At 41.2% G+C, this 16,082-nt stretch overlaps 1 pseudogene; it reads left to right on the top strand.

The window, feature by feature from the left end:
• The first annotated feature begins 2,277 nt into the window (after positions 1 to 2,277).
• Positions 2,278 to 5,223, top strand: LOC147443472 (uncharacterized; annotated as a pseudogene).
• Positions 5,224 to 16,082: the final 10,859 nt, after the last annotated feature.

Below are 16,082 nucleotides of genomic sequence, written 5' to 3'. Positions count from 1 at the left end.
GCCATCTTTACCAAGTCCTTGACCAAATTCTCCACATCTATTGCCACCACATCCATGATTATGACAAAACACTTGGTCATGGTTACTAATGGATCCACCAAGGTTATGCCCAACTTCCTTTGTCATGCATAAAGCAACCAAATCCTCAAAATCTAGCATAGTTCTTTGCATGAAACGAGATGAAAATTGAGTTAGCTAAGGACTTGTATTGTAGCCCAAGTCTGTTCACTGTCATCAACACCAAGTCGTCCTCATCTACTTGTCAATTAATGCTAGCCAAGTCCTCCCCACCATGAACTGCCTTATTTTAACAATGGGGGGCACTTAGAGAAAATATATCGGGGGGTTCACTATATGTAAACCATTTATACAACGTGAGTTCAGAGGGTATTTAAAAAACCCCTTATCTGTGAATTTTGAACTAATAAAACAACCCCTCTTTCTTTATGAACTTAAGGGTTTTTTTTCCAAAGTGCAATAAAAAAACCCCTTATTTAAATATATTTATGTAAATTTACCCAAAATTTTTGAATTAAAAAACCCCTCTTGTTGAACTCTCATGGTATACTTACATACATAGAGGTAGACCCCCCGAGGAAAATATGGTATATTACATGCAACCATGGGCTTATTTAAAAAACCTATGTAGCCTTGTCATCATTTAAACCAACCCTTCTATGAAATATTAACATAATTTTCAAAGCCCTTATTATCTGTATATTTTCCTTACTATATGTATATTTTCTAGCTAATAGTCTGTCAAAAACCCTTAATGTAGACGAGTTGTTTAAACAAAAGATTAAGGTACAGGTTTGTTCGATCTTCTTTTCCTAATGATTTTCAAATCATGTATGACATCGATCACAAAATAATTCATTAACAAAGCACTATTGAGACTTCTAAGCACAATCACCTAGAATAACATATTTCATTGACAAAGCGTAATTGACACTAAAACTTTTCAAAAGGTTATGTTTTTTTAGCAACTAAATAACTAACTTCCATATGTGCAAAAATTTGCTTTCTTGTCATCACCCAAAGTTTACCTTCATAAAACTATGATCATTTAGGAAATCCATTGAAACAAAGGCAACAAAACCATAGCAAAGAAGTCCTTATGAATGGTAGTATAAAAAATTAGGAATTGAAAACATGCAATAAGTCTCTTTAATACAAGTTTTGATTGTGGTCATGTTCTCATTAGAAATAAGCATAGTATTATTCTTCATGTTTCAATCAATTTTACCACCTCTCTGGACAAAGGTCCAATCATGCAGTTCAGTGGGCATCCTAATGTGAAACCACCAACTAACTAGGGTTAGGGCCTATATAAGGACATGGTTGGGTGGTGATACACATGACACAAGACCTCTAGTCTTACACGGGGAGAATCAACAATACTTCTTTGGAAATTGTGCATAGGGACATATGGGGTCTACATTAGAATAATGTATCTCATGATGGAGTCTTATTCATTGATGATCACATGTACATGACATGGGTATATTTCTTGAAGCACAAAATTGAGGCTTTATAGAGTAGGATTGTGGCATGTATGTAAAGTATTTTAGGTTGGATAATGGTGGAGAGTACATGTTTTGTGAGCTTGAGGAGTACCTTAATGAGAATGGCAATAAGTGGAATCTAAAATGTAGCTACACACCACAACAACATTGCATTATTGGGCAAAATCAGTGCAGAGTGACTCCCATCGCATTGATACATGATCACCTTTCAAGAAAACTTATGATTAGAAGTTCATGGTGGCATACATGAAAGTGTTTGGTTGTGAATGTCAGGGTAAAGGGCCGATGGATGGCCCCTAATTTAGAGACAATTATATGAGATAAACGTGTCACATTTCAAGAACATCGTAGATGGAGTTGTCAACTGACATGGAGTCATGTAATTGGCCGAGATGCATGTTCAAAACCCACACCTTGCCTTCCTTTTACTGGAGCTCTCTCATCGTGCCTTTTCGGTACACATTTTTTTAATACGTCAAAATTGAAAATGTTAACGTGAGCGCTTTACTGGTCGCTAGAAGCCATGTCGCTTTTATTATTGAATCTCCTCCGAAATCAACTCTGCGTTGCACTTAAAAATGTGAAGAGTAGCTCAAGATTGAGCTTCCCCATTTTCAATTGTCGTAATATGGAGCTTTCACTCTATGTGCATGTGCCAAATGATACCGCAACGATTGGATGATGCCCAATTCAAAAGAAGGGCTATAAATTCGCATATACGTTCTTGGTGTGGAAGGCCCCTAAGCGAAGCTCTAATTTGAAATTTGTCCTCCCGCCCTTTCCCCTTGTTTCCGTTTGCTTCATTTGGCAGTGTTAGCAGAGATGGACAAGAAGGGCGATATTGCATCTTTGCAGGGTATACAAGAACACACAGGGGTCGAGAAGGCATCTGCCCAGGACACACAAGAACACACGAAGGGCGATCTTGCATCTGCTGTTGAAACGAACGAGAAGGGTGACCTAAATATTGTGTCTGCGCAGGGCACACAATTTCTGCAGCTGCGTCATGATGTTGGATCTTCAATCCGTCCCCTTGCAGAGTCCAGCCATTGCCTAGACGCAGAGCTTAAGCTTGCACATCCAGTGTATGAGCAGCGCATCGATGACCAGCTTGTTGATCTCGTGTCGAGCCAACTGCTGCAGTATCCTGATCTATATGGGTCTTCTGTCGATACCTTCACACATTCCATCATCAAAATTGCTCGGCAGAGTGACCATTGCTTCAACTTGTTTGCAAATCTTATCAGAAGCAAATTAGAGACGCAGCTCTCCATCCAGTTCCTTCGCAAGCTCTTCAGAATCATTGAAGCTTCCTTTGCTTGTAGCATTCGAGTGTGGAGAAGGACACTACCAGTCTTTAATATGAGAGATAGCTTCATTGCTGCAATTGCAAACTGCCAAGTGCTTTTGGTAGTTGGCAAGAAAGGGTCGGGCAAAACTAGCCAAATCCCCCAATATCTTGTTGATGCAGGATGTTATGGTGATAACCAGACGATTGCTTGCCCGTAGCCTGGAAGTGCTCGCAACTTGATAAGCATAGCCCGGAGAGTGGCCAATGAATTGGGAGTAGAATTGGGTACCCTTATAGGGTTTGTTTTGGACACGCCACGGTATTCTTGTTTCAGCACAGGGACTGCTATCAAGTTTATGAGCGAAGTCCATCTTCTTGGATAATCGAGCCACGACACAGATCTTTTAGCTTATTCGGCAATCTTCATTGATGACATACAGGAGCAGAGGGCTGACACACAGTTACTGCTTGGCCTGCTTAAAGAAACTCTCCAGAGACGCTCATCGCTACGTTTGATTATGAGCTCTGCAATTGTGGACACGATTGTGCCTGGCTTCTTTCCCAATTGCAACACTCTAGAAATACCTGAATCACAACTTCCTGTACAAGCGATACAATTGGCTGAGGTTTATGCCAAGGTACACTTCTTTGATACATGCTTACGTGCATTCTTAATTTGCATTGACGTTGCAGCATTAGAAGTTGTTTATTTATTCTAAGTCTGCTATTTTTGGTAACATTGTTGATCCTAATTATCACGACTCATGAACTGCTCTTGGCTATTCAATGCAGGACACACAATTAATGCATCATCATGACGTTGGGTCTGTGCAGGGCACACACTTGTTGCAGCTGCATCATGATGTTGGATCTTCAATCCATCCCCTTGTAGAATCCATCCATCGCCTAAACGCAGAGCTTCCACCCCCAGTAGATGAACAACGCCTCCATGACCAGCTTACTGATCTCGTGTCTAGCCAACTGCTGCAGCAGCATCCCGATCTTAATGGGTCTTCCGTCGGTACCCTCACACATTCCGTCATCAAAATTGCTCGACAGAGTGACCACTCCCTCAGCTTATTTGCAAATCTTATTAGACGCAGAGGGATGGAGCTCTCTATCCCGTTTCTTCGCAAGCTCTTCAGAATCATTGAAGCTTCCTTTGCTTATAGCATTCGAATGCGGAGAAGGACACTACCAATTTCTAATATGAGAGATAGCTTCATTGATGCAATTGCAAACAACCAAGTGCTTTTGGTAGTTGGCAACAAAGGGTCGGGCAAAACTGGCCAAATCCCCCAATATCTTGTTGATTTTGGATGTTATGGTGATACCCGGATGATTGCATGCCCGCAACCCGGAAGTGCTCGGAACTTGATAAGTATAGCTCAGAGAGTGGCTAACGAAATGGGAGTAGAATTGGGCACTCTTGTAGGGTTTGCTTTGGAGAAGCCACGGTATTCTTGTTTCAGGACAGGGACTGCTATCAAGGTTATGAGCGAAGTCCATCTTCTTGGAGAGTTGAGCCTTGACACAGATCTTTCACATTATTCGGCAATCTTCATTGATGACATACATGAGCAGAGGTCTGACACACAGTTACTGCTTGGACTGCTTAAAGAAACTCTCAAGAGACGCTCATGGCTACGTTTGAGTATGAGCTCTGCAATTGTGGACACGATTGTGCCTGGCTTCTTTCCCAATTGCATCACTCTAGAAATACCTGAATCACAACTTCCGATTCAATTGACCGAGTTGGATGCACAGGTACGTTTATCGCTTATCTGTAAGTACAATATGCTTACGGGGAATATTTAGTGTGCATTTTTTATTTGCAGCAGTAGAAGTAGGAAAGGAATTGTGCTTATTTAGCAACATTGTTGATCCTAATTTGATGACCCATGTTGCTCTTGCCCCACTTGAAGGGCCTCTTATACTTACTTTGCTCGCTTAATGTGATATGTGTGTAACTGTTTTCCTTGACATGCAGACGCAAGTAGAAGGCAATCCCCATGCTGAGATGCAGCAAGGAGAAGGCAATCCCAAGGAAAAGGAAATGTGAATTTTGGAAGAAGGCGTGGTTGGATTTATAAGTGTGTATGGCAGACTAGTAAGCAATCTTGTAAATGGTGTGGTGTTAATACAGGCAGCTCTCTGTTCATAATATCAACGGGGGCGCTTCACAGGTTTATGGCTGTCAGGTTTTTGGGGAGGATCTTCAGGAATAAGACTGAATGGTTTATAGCATGAAAAGATATGGGAGCCTATTTCTATATATAGTGATGCTCAAAAGGGTTGTATATTATAAGAAGTCACACTTAGATTTTTCAAGTTTTAGCAGCATGATTATTTTGTATGGATTTTTTTCCCTTGGTATGGCTGTTTGGATACTATATTTTGCCACAACTTGAATTTCATATACACATGCGTGCGCACACGAGTTGAGAAAGAAAGGAAAGAACACAAAATACGAGGTTTCTTAAAAAAAAACAAGCGTGTGTGTGTGTGTATAATAGAGAGAGAGAGAGAGAGAGAGAGAGAGAGAGAGAGAGAGGAGAGAGTATGGAACCATTTTTTTTCTTTTAAGTCTACGTGTATATGAGACATGCAAATAGGAAAGAGAGCATGAGGAAAGGAGGATTTAAGACTTTTCAAAAGTGCTTAAAAAAAAATATCCTATTAATGTAAGGAGAGAGTAAGATAAAGAATGAAAAACAAGAGCATAGCTACAAATTATGTATATTTCAAACTAAGATTGTTTTAAATTTTGTGGAAAACATTGTGGACAACCTTAGCAAAATTGTGGATTAGATTTTGTGTGCACGGTAAAAGCATAGAATGGTGGAATACTATTTGTCACCTACAATAGTGTATTAGCATTTTTTGGATCTAGAATTTATTGTTCACAAGTTATCCAATAATGTATAAGATGACACCCAATTGTGAACCAAATAGTGTACCAACATCACGGACACCCAATTATATAATACATGTCATTTAGTCTTCTATAGGAGATATCCATGGACACATGTATATGAGCCACCATACCCTGCTTTTACTTGACAAGAGTGTGGTTAGCAATCTTGTGGATAGCAATTTTGTGGACAACATTGTGGTTATTAATTTTGTGTATAGCAATTTTACGGGTGCAAATTTTCTTGATAATAACAAGTTTGGGAAGAATAAAATTTTGGATAGCAATTTGTCAAAACCTATTTGTGGATAAAGAGGTCTACTGACTGAAGCAGACTAACGAGTTCGAGGAAGCAAGAATATGAGACAAAGAGCTAAAAAACAAGAACCTTGAAATTCATATGGTGGACATCTCTAATAATACACAGCTCACTTTGCCAAAGGTATAGTTGATTTCAATTTCAGCTCTCCTTTTAAACTATATGTTTCGTAATTGCATGCCATGAGATTGTTGCATCACAAATATATAGGCTTTTGATGGTCTTGTTGGCACTACCCTAAGGAAGTACATTGGTTTGAATTGAAGAAAAAAGAAGCTATAGTTAAGCCTAGTTATCTTTAACTTAAGGGCAGGTTAGCTTTAGTTCTAGCGCTCTAGTTAGCTTCTGAAGTGCTCTAGTTACCTTTGGGTAAAGTGGGGTATTAAATTAGAACTTTGCATGGCGGCATATATTATAACTATCCATCCATAAATCATAATTGCATGTGTAGTAGAAAATCACTACTAGCGAGAGCATTGAGTATCAAGACGAGGAGGAGAAGGTGACCATGTTGTTGTTTGATGTGTTTTTGTTGAAATCCAATGGTGTGTGTACCTCACTACAAGAGGCTCTTCATATTAGCGACACTCACACAGCGACGCTCAAAAAAAAAAATTTCCGGCGTCGCTATGAGCGTCGCTATAAGCGTCGCTATGACCGTCGCAAATTTACAAAGAAATTTGCGACGCTCATAGCGACGCTTATAGCGACGCTCATAGCGACGCCAGCTGGGGTAAAAAAAATAACCGAGCGCGCCCAAAAACTCAGATCTCAGATCTGAGTTTTTCGGCGCCCTCAAGCAAAGAGCAGGTAACGCTCTCCCTCACTCTCTCTCTCTCTCTCTCTCTCTTTTTCTTTTACACACACACACACACACACACACACACACACACACACACACACACACACACGAGGAGAGGAAGGAGAGCCAGGTATGCTCCTTCCCTCTCCTCATTCTCATGTTCCCTTCCCCTCTTTCTCTCTCCCTCTCTCTCTCTCTCACACACACACATACACACACACATAGTGTTTTTGAGAGAGAGAGAGAGAGAGAGAGAGAGAGAGAGAGAGAGCGAGAGAGAGTGCAAAAACGCACACACATACATAAACAAAAAATGCACACACACATTGAGAGAGAAAAAGAGAGAGAGAGCATGCATAAACAAAAAACGCACGCATTGAGAGAGGAAAAGAGAGAGAGAACATGCATAAACAAAAAACGCACACATTGAGAGAGGAAAAGAGAAAGAAAACATGCATACGATCCAAAAAAACGCACACACATTGAGAGAGAAAGAAAGAGAAACTAAGGGAGCGTCGTAGGAAACTAATTAAAATTAAAAGACCTAAAGATCTAGCCGACGAGGAGTTGAACTGAAGACCTATTATTCAAGAGAGAAATGGCATAATCAATCTATCATACTTGGCATGGGTGATAGAAAGGTTATACCATTTATCTCTTTTTATTGGCACACACATCCACACACGCGCACACACACAGGAAGAAGAGAGTTATAACGTCGTAGGAAACTCTCTTAAAAGACGTTAAAGATTAGGTTATATGTAGACTTACATTAAATTAGATTTAGGTTTATTTTTAACTAGATTTACGTTTATTTAAGCTAGATTTAGATTTACGTTATATTAGATTAGATGCGGGTCTCCATAGACTGCGATGCCTGCATGAAGCGGGTGAAGACAGCCCTCAATGGAATATAGGGTATTGCTGCCTTCACTCATGGTGGGCTCCGTCGATCCAAAAGTACTGGTGAAATGTCTTCAGAAGATAGGGAAGAAGGTGGATCTTCAGGGCGGCAAGAGTCACTACATCCCCGACACAATGACCATCTAGACAACCTCTAGTCATTAGACTTACGTTAAATTAGATTTAGCTTTATTTTTAGTTAGATTTACGTTTATTTAGATTTACGCTTATTTACGTTAGATCGAGTCCACGCAAGAATTACTTACGGTTTAGGGTTTAGAGTTAGACGAACAGTGAAAAGATCTACTGTGAAAAGATGTTAAGATGAAGTGAAGTGCTACAGCTAGAGAAGAGGCAAAGGGATTTTGTCCACTACATGCAGTATCATGTAGACGTGGGTGTCTAGATTTCTTGTACCCACAAATATAGGTATTGACCAATAAAGACGAGATTATAACCCAGTGGTTCTGATCTCCGTGCACCTCTAGACCGAGGTGTGCGGGGATTGGACATGACTAGAGAATGTGAGGTAAAGAGAGAGAGAGAGAGAGAGAGAGAGAGAGAGAGAGAGAGAGAGAGAGAGAGAGAGAGAGAGAGAGAGAGAGACGAAGAATGCCAATAGAATATTAAATTTGTTATCCAGGTTATAAGTTTTTTATCCTCATTATGAGTAGCGACGAGAATGTGGGACCGTCCAACCGAAACACCTATCTCTCAACGAGGGTCTTATGTCCTTGTAATCAATGCAAGCATGCTGTGCGACGGACAAGACGTGTTTCTTTGCAGCACGTTCGCGAATTTGGCGAGTTCGATCCATCTATTATAGATCGAGTTGTTGCCAATTATAACTCGTCGGACTCTGACGCTGGCCAACAAGCAGCAATCTTGCAACCCAATAGACGTATTCGCAGGCGCTTTGGTCAAAAGGCACGTCCGGAGGGTAGCATGGCAGAAGGTTGGTTGGTATCAGAGTCCCTAGTGTACATTGGAGAGTGGCTAGACGGATTTGATAAATCCCGGGACACGCTATGGCGAACCATAGATGATGAGCGCATATCTGGGATTGTCATGTGCAATCTCGGTGTTGAGAAGAAGATGACGGAAGATCTAGAGGCTAAAATCAACCGATTTTGCATGCTTCACAATCCAGTGATGCAAAAGTGGATTTCACAATATGAGGATGCAAAGCAAGAGCGACAAAGGGCACGAATCGAGTGGAGACGGGGAAGACGACCACCGATGCACTATCCAGCGGTTCTGGAGAGCCTACCAACCTTCATGAGCTTAAGATGGTTGCACAACCAATTGAAAAGCGCACAACAATGCGGTGACGAAGTGACTGAAGAAGAGTGGGAGTACTCTCGGGGTTGCGCGACCAAGGTAAGTTTGCAATGTACGACTAGCAAGTGACTTTATTTATAAACGTTTGAACGGCCACTCATAATCTTTGTTCGTTGTAGTATAAGTCATACACAGCAGCATGGTGTAAAGGTCGACATTTTAGGGTGGAACGAATCGACAAAAAGCGTTTTACTCAAGATTGTGGAATCATGGCAAAATTTGAACAGTCTAGTCGACGACGTTCCTCTGATGCAGATCCCGTGGTGGCGGAACTCACTTACTTCGGCACGCTGCAAGAGATTTTGAGGATCGATTACAGAGGATTTTTTGTCGACTTGTTCGACGTGCAATGGTTCAAGATAATCATGGAGGGTCGAAACGCTACTGTGCGTAGAGGAGAGTCTGGTTTTCTTGAGGTGGATTCTACTAAGAAATGGACTGACCTAAGAGACACTTTCGTACTACCCGAGCATTGTGAACAAGTAAGTATATAAATAGTTAACATCCCCCTTTTACAAGTTATGTGCTTGAAAGCTCTCATGTAAGTTATGTGGCTCTGGCAGGTAGTATTTCATCCTACAAAGTCTACATCAAACTGGTGGTACGTCATAGAGGTAGCCCCTCGTAGTGCAAGGACGTATGAAGGCTACCATGTGCCAATCACAACGACATCAATGGAGGAGATCATAGAAGATGCTCAATCAGAAGCCGCTGCGGTGGTGCCAGACGAGCATCAAGATGCTACTACTCTATATGGGGTGCATGCAGAGGAGCTACAAAACGAAACAGAGGATATGTGTTTAAACGGAGAGCTCTATATAGATATAGGAAGTTATGCTGAGTTATGCGAGGATGAGAGAGAGATCTCTTAAAGCCACAAATATTGTATTTGAACAATTTTGCTCCGTGCTGTAAAAGCTCTAGCTCTCTAAGTAGCTTCCATGGTGTGTAACGCTCTTTTCTACTCGCGCTCACATCTTTTGATTGAAAATTCTGAGTTTTCGACTTGCCTCTTCTATCACTCGATTCATTGCGTCATTGTATTTATATGCGTCATTACGTCATTGTATTTAATGGTCTTTGCGTCATTGTCTACTCTATTCATTCAATATTAAGTTTAAATATTCGTGTGTTTAATGCAGGTATGGATGATGAGGAGTTTCTTTCTTCACTGTCACCGCAGCAGAGACAGTGGTACGTGGAGCGTCATCGCTCTGGCGCATCATCGCGCGTTCCTACACCATCCGCATCTCCCTCTCTTTCGGAGCATTCGGCGCGCTCCGAAGCTTCGGCGTCGACGAGACGAGCGTCACACTCGTCTAGACACCGGCGCTCTAGTGGTGGCGGTGGCGGTTGTTGTGGGGATTCCGCCACCGATGCCTCCACACCGCCTCGTGTTCGACGAGGCTCTTTACCCTCCCCTTCTTTGCCCGCCCCCACACCAGCCACAGCATCGCCGTCTACGCCAGGTTTTGCACGGCTGACTGTTCCTAGAAGCTACACACCTCTACCTACTCCGCCAGGAGCCACCCCACTCGACACTCCTCGCTTCGGCGCCCAGACGCCGATGGAGACACCTGACGTCCGTACCCCCATCGACACGCCGCTAGAGACCCCTGCCGGGACACCCAGGTTCACGCGTCACCGGCCAGAGGGCTTGCCTTACTCCGTCGACATCAGCGGCGGCATCATCATGGATGATGACGGCAAGAAGGTGATCTCGCGCATGCGTGGTCTTTGCTCTCAGCTGTTTAGACACTATATACTAAACAAATGGAGTGAAGTACCAAGTAATTTAAAAAACAGAGTCATCAGCATACTTCATGATGAGTTTCCCGTTCCAACACGGGATCAGCGCTTCAATGAAGACCTGATGAAGATTCGAATGCGCGAATACTGCAAACACAAGCGTTCCGAAGTGCAAAAAGCAATCAAGAATGGGTGGAATAGGCCAGATTGGCTGGCCAAAGAAGATTGGAAGAATGCGAAGAAAGCAGCGCGCGAGAATCCCGACAAGTGGAAGCAACAAAAGGATGCAGCCAGAGCGCGAGTAGAGGCAGGGAGCTCGCACCACTTGGGGAGCGGTGGATGGGCATCATTTGAGGCCGATTTTGTAAGTCTTTTCACATTGCTCTTTATGCATGTTCGATAGTTTAGGGTTTATGAGTTTTTTAGTTCTAACATAATGAAATCTTTGTATGTTTTGACAGTGGTCGATGACAGGACGTGATCCCACACCGTACGAGCGCGAGTACGCAGGCAAGAAGGGCTTAAACGCCCTGATGGACATTCTCAGTTCTCGCGGCGGCATGGTTAGTATTAGGGTTTACTCTTTTTTATTTTTTGTATTGTTTTATAAATGTCGTTATATGTTGATATTTACTGAAAACTGTCTTATTGTCTTTTTTTGCAGAATCCGACAGATACGCCGCTTGGACGCGATGAGACGTCTGATTAAACGACGTCAGTTTAGCCGTAGCTAGATAGCATTAGTTTAGGGTTTCTCATAGCTTATGTATCATGAGACGGATTTTATACGTCTTTTTGAACCATGTATATTATTACATTTGTCACCGCAATTCCTTTTGCCAATCAATTCTTTATGCCTATGATGTTGTACAATTGTCATTATTACATTTGCCAATCAATTCAGTTTGTCTATGATGTGTACAATTGTCAATTTTGCAAACAATGCGTCTTGTGGGTGACTATTTTGGGTCTATTATTTACCTTTGCACTTTTTTTAAAAAGTGAATCAAGTACAATATGGTTGATGGGTGGCAGGGCATTCAATGCCCTGCCACCAAAAAAATATTCTCTCAGGCGTCGCTATAAGCGTCGCTATTTATGGCTCTGTAGCGTCGCTATATGCGTCGCTATACTCTTCTGTGAGAGCGTCGCTATCTGCGTCGCTATAGGCGTCGCTATGAGCGTCGCTATATAGTGACGCTCTCGTAGCGACGCTTTTAGCGACGGTTATAGCGACGCCGGGGGTTATAAAAACCCAGTGTATTTCCGTCGCTAAGAGCGTCACAAGAGCACACAACCTCTTGTAGTGCCTGTGTGTGTGTGTGTGTGTGAATGAGAGTTTTGTAATGTTTTTTTTTAAGGTTTAGAAAATTGAATGGTATATGTACACAAAGAAATTGAATTAGCTGAAGGAAAGAGAGAGGGGGACCTCCCTATTCTTTGCTCTCACATTTTCCACCCCTCCCCAAATCCCCTGCCTCTTAGTTAAGAGAAAGAGAGCGGGAGAGATATACTTGTCTATTGTGAATATGATGTGGCCTGTGTCTCTCTAGGGAGAGGAGGTGTGTGCTAACATGATGTGATGTGTGTGTGTTTCTAGGGAGAGGAGGCAATAAATGAATAGTTTGTGTACGTCTATGTGTGTGTGTTTCTAGGGAGAGGAGGCAATAAATGAATAGTTTTTGTGCATCTGTGTGTGCGTGTGTGATGTGATGTGTGTGTGTGTGTGTGTTTCTAATATGATGTGATGTGTGTGTGTGTGTGTGTGTGTGTGTGTTTCTAGGGAGAGGAGGCAATAAATGAATAGTTTGTGTGCGTCTGTGTGTGTGTGTGTGTGTTTAAATATGTGTGTGAGAGAGAGTAGATTATTGTCTCTATGTGTGTGTGTGTGTGTGTGTGAGAGAGAGAGAGAGAGAGAGAGAGAGAGAGAGAGCAGAAGAGCGTATGCATGCATACATGAATTTGCGATCAAGGACGGTGGACAGAGCTTAGAGTAACTCCACGGCTTAGTCATGCTGGTTGAGCTATTTTTATATCACTTGATGGGAGATGCCCCAAGGTGGGGAATCCATATCTAGTATTGAGTGGTGCTCCAAGGGCATCACTAGAAGCGCTTGCCGGTGCTACCGTACTTTCCTTGTTGGTCTAGGCAAATGTTATAATTCTACCATAGATAACTAAAAGCATGGTGACACTGCAAACAATGTTCTATAGCAAGCCTACTCTTGTGGTAGTTTGTACATCAAACCTCTAGTCTTGTGGGTACTACCCTTGTTTGATGTAATGTCAATAATTTCAGGAAGGAGTCATTGAGGAGTCATCCATCACAAATTTTCTCTCACTAGGTTTCTTACTACCCTCTAATAAGTATCAAGGCATTTTTACCCATCTTGGAATTTTTACCCTTGACCACACCATCTCATTTTCTACATACATGTGAACCACCTCTTTCTACATACCCTTTAGGCTTTGATAATTTCTTATGTCACTTAGTAAAGCCATGTTTTGTAGGTGCACTTGATTAGTGGGCATCTTTATTAACTCCTCACAATAATATCTCTTCACCTCCTCTCTCATGCTTATTTAAATGCAAACTTTGTAATCTTGTTTTAATTATGAGAAAAGCCTTCTTGTTTATTCAAGCTCATAAGATCTCTCTCTCTCTCTCTCTCTCTCTCTCTCTCACTCAGTAAAAGTTAATTATGTTACATTTAGCATTAGAGCGTCTCACTTAGTATCTTGCATCCTGTAATAATATAAGCCTTGCTTAAATTGTATAAATCATACTTAGTATAAATTAATCATACTTGTCCATTAAGCTAATGCTTTTGCTAATGTTCACAACCCTTCATCTTACCTCCACTACACCACTAATGTGACATGCTACTCTCACATGCATGCCTCTTGCATAAGGCAAAGCCCTTGTCATAGCAGTCTAGTAAGCATATACATCATGTCTACTAGCTTTGCCTGACAAGATAGGACATCTAGTGGGGTGGTTAAAGTCATACTCTATTTTGTGGATGGTCGACCTTCACCACCTGCAACCTGCACTTTTTAATTTAAGTCTTATTAAAGCCTTACCTCCTTGAGGCCATTCATGCAATTTTGCAACAACAAAGAAACTCAAGGGCACTTCAACAAGAAGTAGTTCCTATAGAAACTCTTTTTTAAACAAGAGTTTCACATGTTTTTCACATGTTTTTCACATGATTTTCACATGTTTTTCACCTGATTTTCACATGTTTTTCGGGGGACTTCTTTTTACAAATGTTTTTTAGTTTTTTAAGGGGACCATCTATAAGTCTTTTAAGTACTTAAAGCTCATATTTTTTATGTTTTAACTTTTAAAAGCCTACATGAGCTCATGTTTTAAATATTATAATACCCCATAATGTCCAGGTGATTGTGATATCTTCCTTAAGTGAAGAATCAATCGCCGATATCTCCTCATCTTGTGATAAAGGTATGTCTAAGTCAAAAACTACTAAGGGTGTGTGGGGAAAACCAAAGCCTCCTAAAAGGGTTATAACAAAGTCTAAAAATGAAAAAGTGACATTATTACACTTGTATGGGGAGGGGCTATTCCTATACTAACTCAACATTGGTAAACCATTGAATAATATTCTCTCTATCCCTCCAAAATCTTTTAATAAAAATCTTAATATTAGACATCTCATAGTACCCAACCATAAAACATAGTGGATATGACAAACTCAACACTCTAAGCCCTACTATTTAAATCAATAACTTCTCACAAATCACCCTCTCCCAACCTCGACTAGCTTCCCTCTACACCATCGTAACTCCCACAATGATTATTGCACTTAAGGAAGCCAAGGGATCACTAAAATCAAAGAAAAATGAAGAGAAAAAGTGATGAAAATATCTGAACTTTTGCTCATAAAGGCTTCACTCTTTCTCACTTGCCCTCACATATCCTTGTAGTAGTAGGGATTTCATAGACACTCTGATATATACACATAGTTTGATCAAAATCCATCCAAAACATATGCAACTTCAAATCATACAAAGATCAAGAAAAAAACCCAAAAAAGTTGATGGAAAACTTGGGGAAAACCTCTCCAATTCATATGCAAAGTAGAGGGCATTAACTGCAAAACCCTCAACACAAACAAGAGTGAAGAAGAGAGCTCCATTTCACACAGCTTCCATCACCAAACTGGACATGAGGAGGGGTGAATATGCATAGGTAAAATACCATGTTCATGGCTCTCTTGATGAGACACACAATCTCCAATCAAGTCCCAAGGCCCTCGCATAGACACATGGATGACTCTACTCCAAAAGCCCTACCCTTCATCATAAGCTGCACCTATAGAGAGCTCCTCCTTCTTCTTTTTAAAATGAGGGTGCTTGTATGTACAAAAACATCAAAACTATGTACCCTAGCCAACTGTTGTCCATGCATAGTGACACTTAGCATGCACCGCTTATGCACAATTTGTACATGCATATTTTATGTACATGTGTAGCTTCAAAAAACCATCCAAAAGCATCAACGAAAGTTCCTTGGGGTGGCCCGCATCATCTCGCAACAAAAATACATCACATATTGCCCCCCCAACAAGCATGGAACACTTTCAAGTGTTCCATGTACACATTCTAGCATCAGTAGTGACTCTATAACATTTGCATCTCAAGAAGGCATCAATACTCATGGATAAACACCAAAAAAGTGTGGTTAATCTCACCACCCATTTTCATATTTTTTTTAACAACCATAGGCATGGTATGCCAAGAGCTCCCTCTTTTAAAGCAAAAATTCATGTGCTCATGATCACAAGTATATTCCACTTACCTCTATCAAACACATAGGATTGCATTCCTTTCATACCAAAAGATCCATTTTCAATACCATAAACATCAGCTTGATACCATCCCACATATCTACCATGAACCTCATCATAAATTAGGGGCCATAGAATAGCTTGTCTTCCATGTTCATAACAATGCTGATCAAAGCTATTCATTTCCCAAAAAGAACTAGCATCACAAGAGAAAGCATGTTTTGAATACGCTCCAGTATATGCATCCATTTTATCACTTCAAGTACATGAAAGCATCCCTCACTCACACCATTTTGCTTGATATCCTTGCTTATTATATCTAGATCTAAGCCCTCATCAAGATCCTCCTTCTCATCATCACAAGCACTACCATCAACCATAGATCCTTTATTTTTTGTTGAGATCTCAAGATCAAACATAAGAGGT

This window comes from Adiantum capillus-veneris, chromosome 14 (assembly GCF_014529385.1).
Source record: "Adiantum capillus-veneris isolate H3 chromosome 14, ASM1452938v2, whole genome shotgun sequence".
Taxonomy (NCBI): Eukaryota; Viridiplantae; Streptophyta; class Polypodiopsida; order Polypodiales; family Pteridaceae; genus Adiantum; species Adiantum capillus-veneris.
The sequence above is the reverse complement of the archived record's forward strand: the minus strand, read 5'-3'. Positions and strand labels throughout refer to the sequence as shown.